We start from the raw sequence: 9800 nt of genomic DNA, 5'->3' as shown, positions 1-9800 counted from the left end.
TAGGAAGGACATTTATAAACTGGAGTATGTTCAGAGAAATACAAGAAACCACTCCATAGAAGGATCATGGATGTTCAGTCTGGATAAGATCAAATTTAGAGTGGACATGACAGGGGTCTTCAAGTGTTTTGAAAAGCTATCCTATAGAGATGTTTAAGATTTGTTCTCCTTGGCCCCACAGGAGCAGGACTAGAAGTCAGACACAGGGGTATCAATTTAAGCTTACTGTGAGGAAGAACTTCCTAACGACAAGAATGGTCCAAAAAATGGAATGGACTCCTTTGGGAGGTAGTAGTCTTCAAAAAGAAACTGAATACGGACTTGTCAGGAAAGCTGTAGAGGCAATTGCTGTTTAGGTAAAAGTTAAATGAGATGACTTTTAAAGGCCCCTTCCATTCCTGAGATCTTGTGATTCTGACCTTTCTCTTCTGCTTGTGTGTAATTAAACATTAGCATATATACCCATGAATACCAATGTAGCATATGGGCCATCCTCCAGTTATTTCTCACTTTCATTACATCATCAGTTCACCTGCATTACCAGACATACATCTCTCGAATGATGTCCTGTATGTCTCTTCCTCTGGGTAATTCTTCACCAGTAAAATTAATTGAGACTGCTCATGCCCACCATGCTCCTCTCTACTGCCTTTTTGAGTGACCGGAAACCTTAATTCTTTTGAGATATTCTCAGACTTCCCAAACTACACCTTACCACTTATACCACCTCAGACTCAGACTTATTTCATCTTGTACTCAGACATATTCATCTCATACTCATACTCATACCTCATACTCACACCATTATTTTTATCCTTCCTCATTGGTAACCAAGATTCCATCCCCACATCCCTCCTCTGTGATAGGACAGCTTATGCCTTATATTGTTGGGTGACAGGCATTTGCAACACATCTAGACCACTCCACACCATGCTGCCCATGCTGCTCTTGTAACAGTTCTCCATCCCTCTTTCCCATTTCCCTTTATATGTTATCTCTCCCCCCCATTCAAATCTAAGTTCCTATGTAGTAAGAACTATCTTGCTTCTTTGTACTTGCACTCTTAGCTTGGCACAGCACCTGGCACATGGTAAGTAATTAATGTGTTCTATCTATCTATCAATTTATCTATCTATCACATGAATCAGAGCCATACAAACTCACTGGAAGAATATTAGTATTAAAGAGAATGAATTCTTGTTTCAGGGAGAAACCTAGGGTAATTTAAGCAAATCAAACAATTTCTCAAAGACAATCCCATTTTTAAAGGTCCACAACTGATTGAATAGTAGAAAGACTACAAGATACAACTGCACTTATTACTTGTTGATCATTTTAAAATTACTTGATTGATAGAGAAAAAATTCTAAGGGCTTTCCACCATGTGCACGTTAAAAATCACATTTCCCTAAAAGATATAAGAGATAAAAGTTCAATAATCTTTTGATTATAAATATCAAGCAAAGCACAAAAGAGGGAGGCATGATACTTACCAGCCTCATGGAAAACATCCAGTAACAAGCTCAGAATGAAGAAGGATTTCCTGTATAAATGGTGAAGTTCTTCAGATACTTTTCTTTGTGAATGCCATTGTGCTGATTGCTTTAGGTACAAAGACAATGTGGAGCCTCCTAAATAAGATCCACAATCACTAAAAATAGTTTTGACCTTACATCCATACAGGAAAAACTAAGTGGCCAAAGAATGCTTGTAGTCAAGACTATATTATTTAGGTTGACAGACAATGGAGACTCCAGAGACAATGCTGGTTCATCATCTGGGACAGTCATCACAGACATGCTGTGGAATTGAATGGAAGGAGAGGGGTAAACCCAATTGCTTTTGGGATGTTCCATCTAATGCTACAATAAAACAATTATGTTGCCCGGAGTGAGAGATGTCCCACTGTACTATGCTTAATCAGACCACTCTGGGAATATTGTGTTCAGTTTGGGGGTTTCATATTTGTGTCCTGAATTCCTTTTGAGGTTTCTTCATGCCATAGAGGTGACTCTGAGTTCTCACAGGTTATGCCAATATAAAGTAAATTCCCTCAAGTACCCCTGAGCTGAAAAGATTTCAAAGGACCAGACTAGCTAAATCTCTTGAACCTCAGCTCCATATTGGCCACAAATCAAAGGATGTTTTTATCTATAAAAACCTTTGAAAAATATCTAAGGTGTAAAGGGATCACAATCTTTCACTGGAACGAGTATCCACACAAATAAAATGAAAGGTCCTTAACACATTGGTGAATTAACGTATTGACAAACCACAGAATATCTAGAAAACAGTAATAAGGGTAATGGTAACAACCTAAATCACATTACACAAAAGTCAGTTGAATAAATTGATGATGTTTAGCCTGGATTAGAGAAAACTCAGGGAACATATGATAACTGTCATTAAGTCTTTCAAGGGCAATCTATCCATCTTCCAAAAAAAAAGAATGAAACTTCTACTTGGCCCTAGATAGCATAAGTAGGATCAACAGGTGAAAGTCAAAAAGAAGCTGATCATTGTTCAGTCTCAGAGAATATTAAGCTCCCCATCACTGGAAAACTTTGAGGATAGGATGAATGATATTAGGGTTTTTGTAGACAGGATTTGGGAAGAGTTTCACTAGGTGACTTCGGAGTTCCCTTCCAAATCTAAGACTGTGAAACATATGTCTCCAGGAATCAATCCATCAAACAAGCATTTAGCAAACACATTTTGTATGCCAAGCACTGTGCTAAGCACTGAGGATACAAAGAAAAACAGCAAATGGAATCCCTGCCTTCAAGAGGCTTATAGTCTAGTAGGATAGACAACATACACAAATCAGTACATGCAAAGTAAGTACAAAGCAGATGGGGGGTAACTCTAGACTATGGTATCTTCAGCTGGGGGGAAAGATTTCCTAAAGGAGATGATGTTTGCCATTTTATTAAGTGCTGGGGGGAGATGTCAAAGAAGCATAAGGTGCTTTAGACACATTCATCCTGCTATCCTGCCATCTGGGGGCCTATGATTTAACTAGAGTGGTAAGATGCACACCAATAAAATAGTCAGCTTTAGTCAAGGGTCAAAACAAGTGAAACAGACAACATGGAATTGGAGAGATCTTCAGGGGCTGAGGATGCCATTTCTTCTAGTGTGGTGGAAGACTATCACCTCACGTCTCAGACTCTAGTATGGGACTTGCTTCTTGTGCCCTCTCAGCTCCTCTCAAGCCAGCAGTGCTATCAGAGTCCCAGGGGGTAAGAGAGGTCTGCCAGTTATTCAGCATGGCGTGCTCATCTGTCTCTTTCTCCTTTGAAATGTTGACAGCCCCATAGCAGTATGATTCCCCAGAGAGCTGACACACAGGACAGCCAATCACTTTATCCCTTGCGGCAGATTGCTAGATGTTCTGGGGGAGTGTTTGAAGGGGATTGATAGCTATGACACCCCAAGTGCCAGGAAACACCTCTTATCTGGGCCATGACAGCCAGCCCTCATGTCAGCTGCAAGTTCTGAGTGTCAGCATTCTCTCTTTAATAGCCCCTTGGCTTCTGTCTGGCATAGTCTCATGGGATCTTTGAAATTATTTATGTTTTGGTCTGCTAGAACAGTGGGAGGAGGAAACATAAGAGTTCCCATCTCTCAGAGCTATGGGCAACAATGGTGCTAGTCAAGAGGAAAAGAGAACCCTCACCATTAATGTCTTTATTTTCCATTTACAAGAATGTTGTACATCCTCCTAACTGTGATCATATTTATTGTTTTGTATTGGTTGGGCTGTTGGGACAAGTGAGTAGAGTTAATCAGACTAGCATGAAAGCCAAGCAGGATTGAGACTCATCCAACAGAGAAAGGTGCTAGGATTTTGGAGATACAAAGTGTTCCCAGCTTCTTCTAAGTAGTGGAATGTAGCTTATTCCCACTATCAGTCACAGGGATGATCATGTCTCACCCATATTGGAAGACTTTTATTTAATTATATTTGTAAAGTGCTTTGAGATTTTTCAATTACATCTAACATAATTATACCTAATTACAAAATGTAATCCAGATCCACACTGAAAAACTGATGGCACAAGCTTCCCCATCTGTAAAATTTGAATAATATTTCTGAAACTTCTTTGACTACAGGACTATTGGGAAAAAATTAGCAAGATTATATAAGAAGCATTTTAAGTGCCCCAAAAGTCTTATATATAATTTCAAAACATTGTTTAGAGGATTGGTATTTCTGCTTGGAAGGTTTTTCTTTATATTTAGACGCAGATATCAAAGTCTAACCATGTTACTCCTCTATTAAATAAACTCCAGTGGCTCCCTATTGCCTCCAGCATCTAACAAAATCCACCTACCTATCTTTTGGGGTGATTATGAGGATAATAGGAGATTAGATTTGTAAATTACTTTTTCAAATCCTAAAGATCTGTATCAATACTAGTTATTATCATTGTTGATGTTGTTATTATAAGTTGGTTTGGTTCTTAAAGTCCTACATAATCTGTCAATTTACTACCTTTCTAGTCTTCTTACACCTTCCTCCCTGCCACACACTCTAAGATCCAGTCTTTGGCTGTCCCCACCATCTGAAAGACAATCCCAAAGAACTCATGATGCTGAAAAATGCTATCCACATCCAGAGAAAGAACTGATGGACTCTGAATGCAAATTGAAACATACAATTTTCACTGTGGGTATGTGTGGGGTTCTTTTGGTCTGTTTCTTCTTGCAGAACAAGATTCATATGAAAATGTTTCACATGATTGCACATATAAAACCTGTGGTAAGAAGTGAGGAAGGAAAGGAGAAAATTTGGAAACTCAATTTTTTGAAAAAAAAATGAATGTTAAAAATTATCTGTACATGTAATTGGGGGAAATTCTATATTTTTCAAAAGATAATTGGAGTCATAGACAAAAAAAAATAGAGTTTTGTGAAGATAACTCACTGGTCAGAGTAAACACCTTTTTCAACAACCCAAAAGGAGACTCTACACATAGACATCACCAGACAGTCAATATCAAAATCAATTGATTCTATACTTTGCAGCTAAAGGTGGAGAAGCTCTATATATCAGCAAAAACAAGACGTGGAGCTGACTGTGGCTCAGATCATGAGCTTCTCATTGGAAAATTCAGACTCAAATTGAAGAAAGGAAGGGAAACTATCAAACGTATAGGTATGACCTAAATAATGTCCCTTGTAAATATGAAGTAGAAATGATGAATACATTTAAGAGATGAGATCTGGGGGGTGGAGCCAAGATGGTGGAGTAGAAAGATGGACATACTTTAGCTCTTCCCCCACAGCCCATAAAATATGAGAGTCACAAAAATGACTCTCCACAAATTCTAGAGCTGCAGAAGCCACAGAATGACAAAGTGAAAGAGATTTCCAGCCCAAAGAACCTGGAAGGCCAACAGGAAAGGTCTATCACATGGGGCATGGAGTGGACAGCAGCCCAGCCTTGCCCACACAGCACTGGGAGGAACAAGACTGGAACAGGTCTCAGGGGCAAAATCCCCAGCAGCAGTAGAGTTTCTCAGATCCCTCGACCAAAAAACGCCAAAGACAACTTCAAAGGTCAGTGAGAGGGCTTTTTCAACTGGGCGAGAAAGGAGCAGGGTTCTCCCCCAGCCACAGCCCCAGGTGGTGGCGGAAGCAGCAGCAGCAGCAGCAGTGACCAGCTGTGGCAGGTAGCAGCCAGTGTCCATTTTTGGAGCCCTCAGCTTAAAGCCCCTGAGAGAATTGAGTAGCTGATCTGAATCTCATCCCTAAGCATGGTCCTGGGGTGAGGAGGAGTGCTGGCCTAGCAAAGGTGGAGGCTGTTGTGGAGAGGGCATTCTACTACTCACAGATTCTGGGCAGAAAAGTTTTTGGTTGCCCCCAGACCAGTGCACAGGCCAGGAGAGGAATAAACTCCTCTCCCTTGATTGTGTCACCCTGAAGGAACTGAGAACTTACAGGTCCCCAGAGTATACCCTCCTCTTGACAAAGAATTCAAAAGTCAAATAACTGGCTTGGAAAATGCCCCAAAAAGGGGGAAAAAATAAGACTATAGAAGGTTACTTTCTTGGTGAGCAGGTATTTTCTTCCATCCTTTCAGATGAGGAAGAACAATGCATACCTTCAGCAGAAGTCAAGGCTTTCAAAACCTCCAAAGTAAATATTGCAATGGTCTCAGGCCATGGAAAAACTCAAAAAGGATTTTGAAAATCAAGTAAGAGAGGTGGGGAAAAAATTGGGATGAGAGTGATACAAGAAAATCATGAAAAGCAAGTCAACAGCTTGCTAAAGGAGACCCAAAAAAATGCTGAAGAAAATAACACCTTTAAAAATAAGCTAACTCAACTGACAAAAGAGATCCAAAAAGCCAGTGAGGAGAAGAATGCTTTAAAAAGCAAAATCACCCAAATAGAAAAGGAGGTTCGAAAACTTACTGAAGAAAATAGTTCTTTAATAATTAGAATGGAGTAGATGGAAGCTAATGACTTCATGAGAAAACAAGAAATTACAAAACAAAACCAAAAGAATGAAAAATGGAAGATAATGTGAAATATCTCATTAGAAAAACAATAGATCCAGGAGAGACAATTTAAAAATTATGGGACTACCTGAAAGCCACGATAAAAAAAAAAGAGCCTAGACATCATATCTCATGAAATTATCAAGGAAAACTGCCCAGTTATTCTAGAACCAGAGGCAAAATAAATATTGAAAGAATCCACCAATCATCTCCTGAAAGAGATCCAAAAAGAGAAACTCCTAGTAATATTGCAGCCAGATTTCAGAGTTCTCAAGTCAAGGAGAAAACATTGCAAGCAGCTAGAAAGAAACAATTTGAGTATTGTGCAAATGCAATCAGGATAACCCAAGATCCAGCATCTTCTACATTAAGGGATCGAAGGGCATGGAATATCATATACTAGAAGTCAAAGGAACTAAGATTAAAAACAAGAATCACCCACCCAGCAAAACTGAGTATAATACTTCAGGGGATAAAATGGTCATTCAGTGAAATAAAGGACTTTCAAACATTCTTGATGAAAAGACCAGAGCTGAAAAGAAAATTTGACTTTCAAACACAAGAATGAAGAGAAGCATGAAAAGGTAATAGGAAAGAGAAATCGTAAGGGACTTACTAAAGTTGAACTGTTTATATTTCTACATGGAGAGATAATATTTGTAACTCTTGAAATTTTTCTCAGTATCTGGGTAGTTGGAGGGATTACACACACACACACACATGCACATACATACATACATACATACATATATAGAAGAAGAGCACAGGGTGAGTTGAATAGGAAAGGATCATATCTAAAAAAATAAAATTAAGGGGTGAGAGATGAATATATTGGGAGAAGAAAGGGAGAAATGAAATGGGGTAAATTATCTCTCATAAAAGAGGCAAGAGAAACCTTGTTCAATGGAGGGGAAAAGTGGGGAGGTGAGAGGGAAAAAGTGAAGTTTACTCTCATCACATTTGGCTCAAGAAAGGAATAACATGCACACTCAATTAGGCATAAAAATCTATCTTACACTACAGGAAAGTAGGGGAGAAGGGGATATGTAGGGTGGGAGGAATGATGGAAGGGAGGGCAGATGGGAGGAGGAAGCAACTAGAAGTAAACACTCTTAGGGCAGATTGGTGATAGGGGTAATTAGAATGCTCAGCGTTTCGGGGTGGGGGGGGAGAAATGGGGAGAAAATTTGGAACCCAAAATTTTGTGGAAATGAATGTTGAAAATTTAAATAAATACATTTAAATACAAAAAAATAAGTAAACACTCTTGGGGAGGGACAAGGTCAAAAGAGAGAATAGAAGAATTGTGGGGCAGGATAGGATGGAGGGAAATATAGTTAGTCTGACACAACATGAGTATTGTAGAAGTCATTTGCAAAACTACACACACATAGCCTATATTGAATTGCTTGCCTTCTCAGTGGGGGGGGGGAGGGAGAAAAGAAGAGAAGTTGGAACTCAAAGTTTTAGGAACAAATGTTGAGAATTGTTTTTGCATACAACTGGGAAATAAGAAATGCAGTTAATGGGGTATAGAAATTTCTTACTCTACAAGACAAGAGAGAAGATGAGGATAAGGGAAGGGAGGGGTGTTAGAAGAGAGGGCAGATTGGTGGAAGGGGTAATCAGAATGTTCGATGTTTTGTGATGGGGGAGGGGAGAGATGGGGAGAAAATCTGGAAAGCAAAATTTTGTGGAAATGGACATTGAAAACTTAAAATTAATAAATAAACATTTAAAAAGTTCACAAAATAAACTGAAGGTAGTTTTGTGGGTGAAAACAAAAAAAGATGAGATCTGGTAGATAGATTGCCTGAAGAACTATGGACAGAAGTTTGCAATATTGTACAGGAGGGAACAAAAAAAAATTCCAAAGACAAAAAGAATAGCAAGAAATCAAAATGGCTGTCTGATGAGACTTTACAAATAGCTGAGGAAAGAAGGGAAAGGAGAAAGAGAAAGATATACCCAAATGAAGACAGAATTTCAGAGAATGTTAAGGAAAGAAAAGATTTTCTTAAATGAACAATGTAAAGAAATAGAAGAAAATAATAGAATGAGAAAAACAGATCTCTTCCAGAAAACTGGAGATAGCAAGGGAATATTTCATGCAAAAATTAACATGATAAAAGACAAGAATGATAGGGACTTAGAAGAAAAAGGGATTAAGAAGAGGTAGCAAAAAATTGTCCAGGAAAGATCTTAACTGATAACTGTGTTGGTGTGGTTACTGATCTAGAAGCAGACATTCTGGAGAATGAAATCAAGTGAGTCTTAGGAAGTATTGCTAACATCAAGTTAGTGGAGGCGATGAAATTCCCGATGAACTATTTACAATCCTAAAAGAGGATGATAGTAAAATGCTGTAATCAATATTTCAGAAAATTTGAAAAACTCAACAGTGGCCACTATATTAGAAAAAATTAGTTTACATCCCAAATACCAAAGGGCAATGCCAAAGAATGTTTAAATTACAAAACAATTGTGCTCATTTCACATGCCAGCAAGGTTATGCTTAAGATTCTGCAAACTAGCCTTTAGCAATATGTGAACCAAGAATTACCAGAATTACAGAATGGTTTTTGGAGAGGCAGAGGAACTAAAGACCAAGTTACCAACATTTACTGGATTATGGAGAAAGCAAGGGAATTCCAGGGGGGAAAAGTCTATTTCTGCTTCATTGACTACAATAAAGCCTTTGACTGTGTGGATCACAACAAAATATGACAAGTTTTCAAAGAGATGGGAGTACTAGGTCAGCTTATTTTTCTCCTTAGGAACCTGTATGTGGGTCAAGAAGCAAGAGTTAGAACCAAACAAGGAACAACTGATTGAGTTAAGATTGGGAGAGAAGTGTGACAAGGCTGTATATTGTTACCTTATTTATTTAACTTATATGCAGTGTACATCCTGTGAAATATCAGACTGGACAAATCAAAAGCTGGAATTAAGGTTGCCAGGGGAAATATCAACAATCTCAGATATGCAAATGATATCACTCTAAAGTGAAGAAAAATTAGAAGTCTCTTAATGAGGAAGAAAGAAAAGAGTGTAAAAGTGGGTTTGAAGCTGAATTTAAAAAAAAAAACTAAGACCATGGCAACTGGTTCATCACTTCCTGGCAAATAAAAGAAGAAATGAAAAGACTATAAGATTTTACATTCTTGACCTCAAAGCTCACCACAGATAATGAACGCAACCTGGGTTTATCATTATTATTACCGTATGCTTCAATAGCTTTTACCAAAGAAGTTGTGTCACAACATAAAGACTGTCCTGGAAAAGTTTGTTC

The sequence above is a fragment of the Notamacropus eugenii genome, chromosome 1 (genome assembly GCF_028372415.1).
Source record: "Notamacropus eugenii isolate mMacEug1 chromosome 1, mMacEug1.pri_v2, whole genome shotgun sequence".
Lineage (NCBI taxonomy): Eukaryota > Metazoa > Chordata > Mammalia > Diprotodontia > Macropodidae > Notamacropus > Notamacropus eugenii.
The sequence above is the reverse complement of the archived record's forward strand: the minus strand, read 5'-3'. Positions refer to the sequence as shown.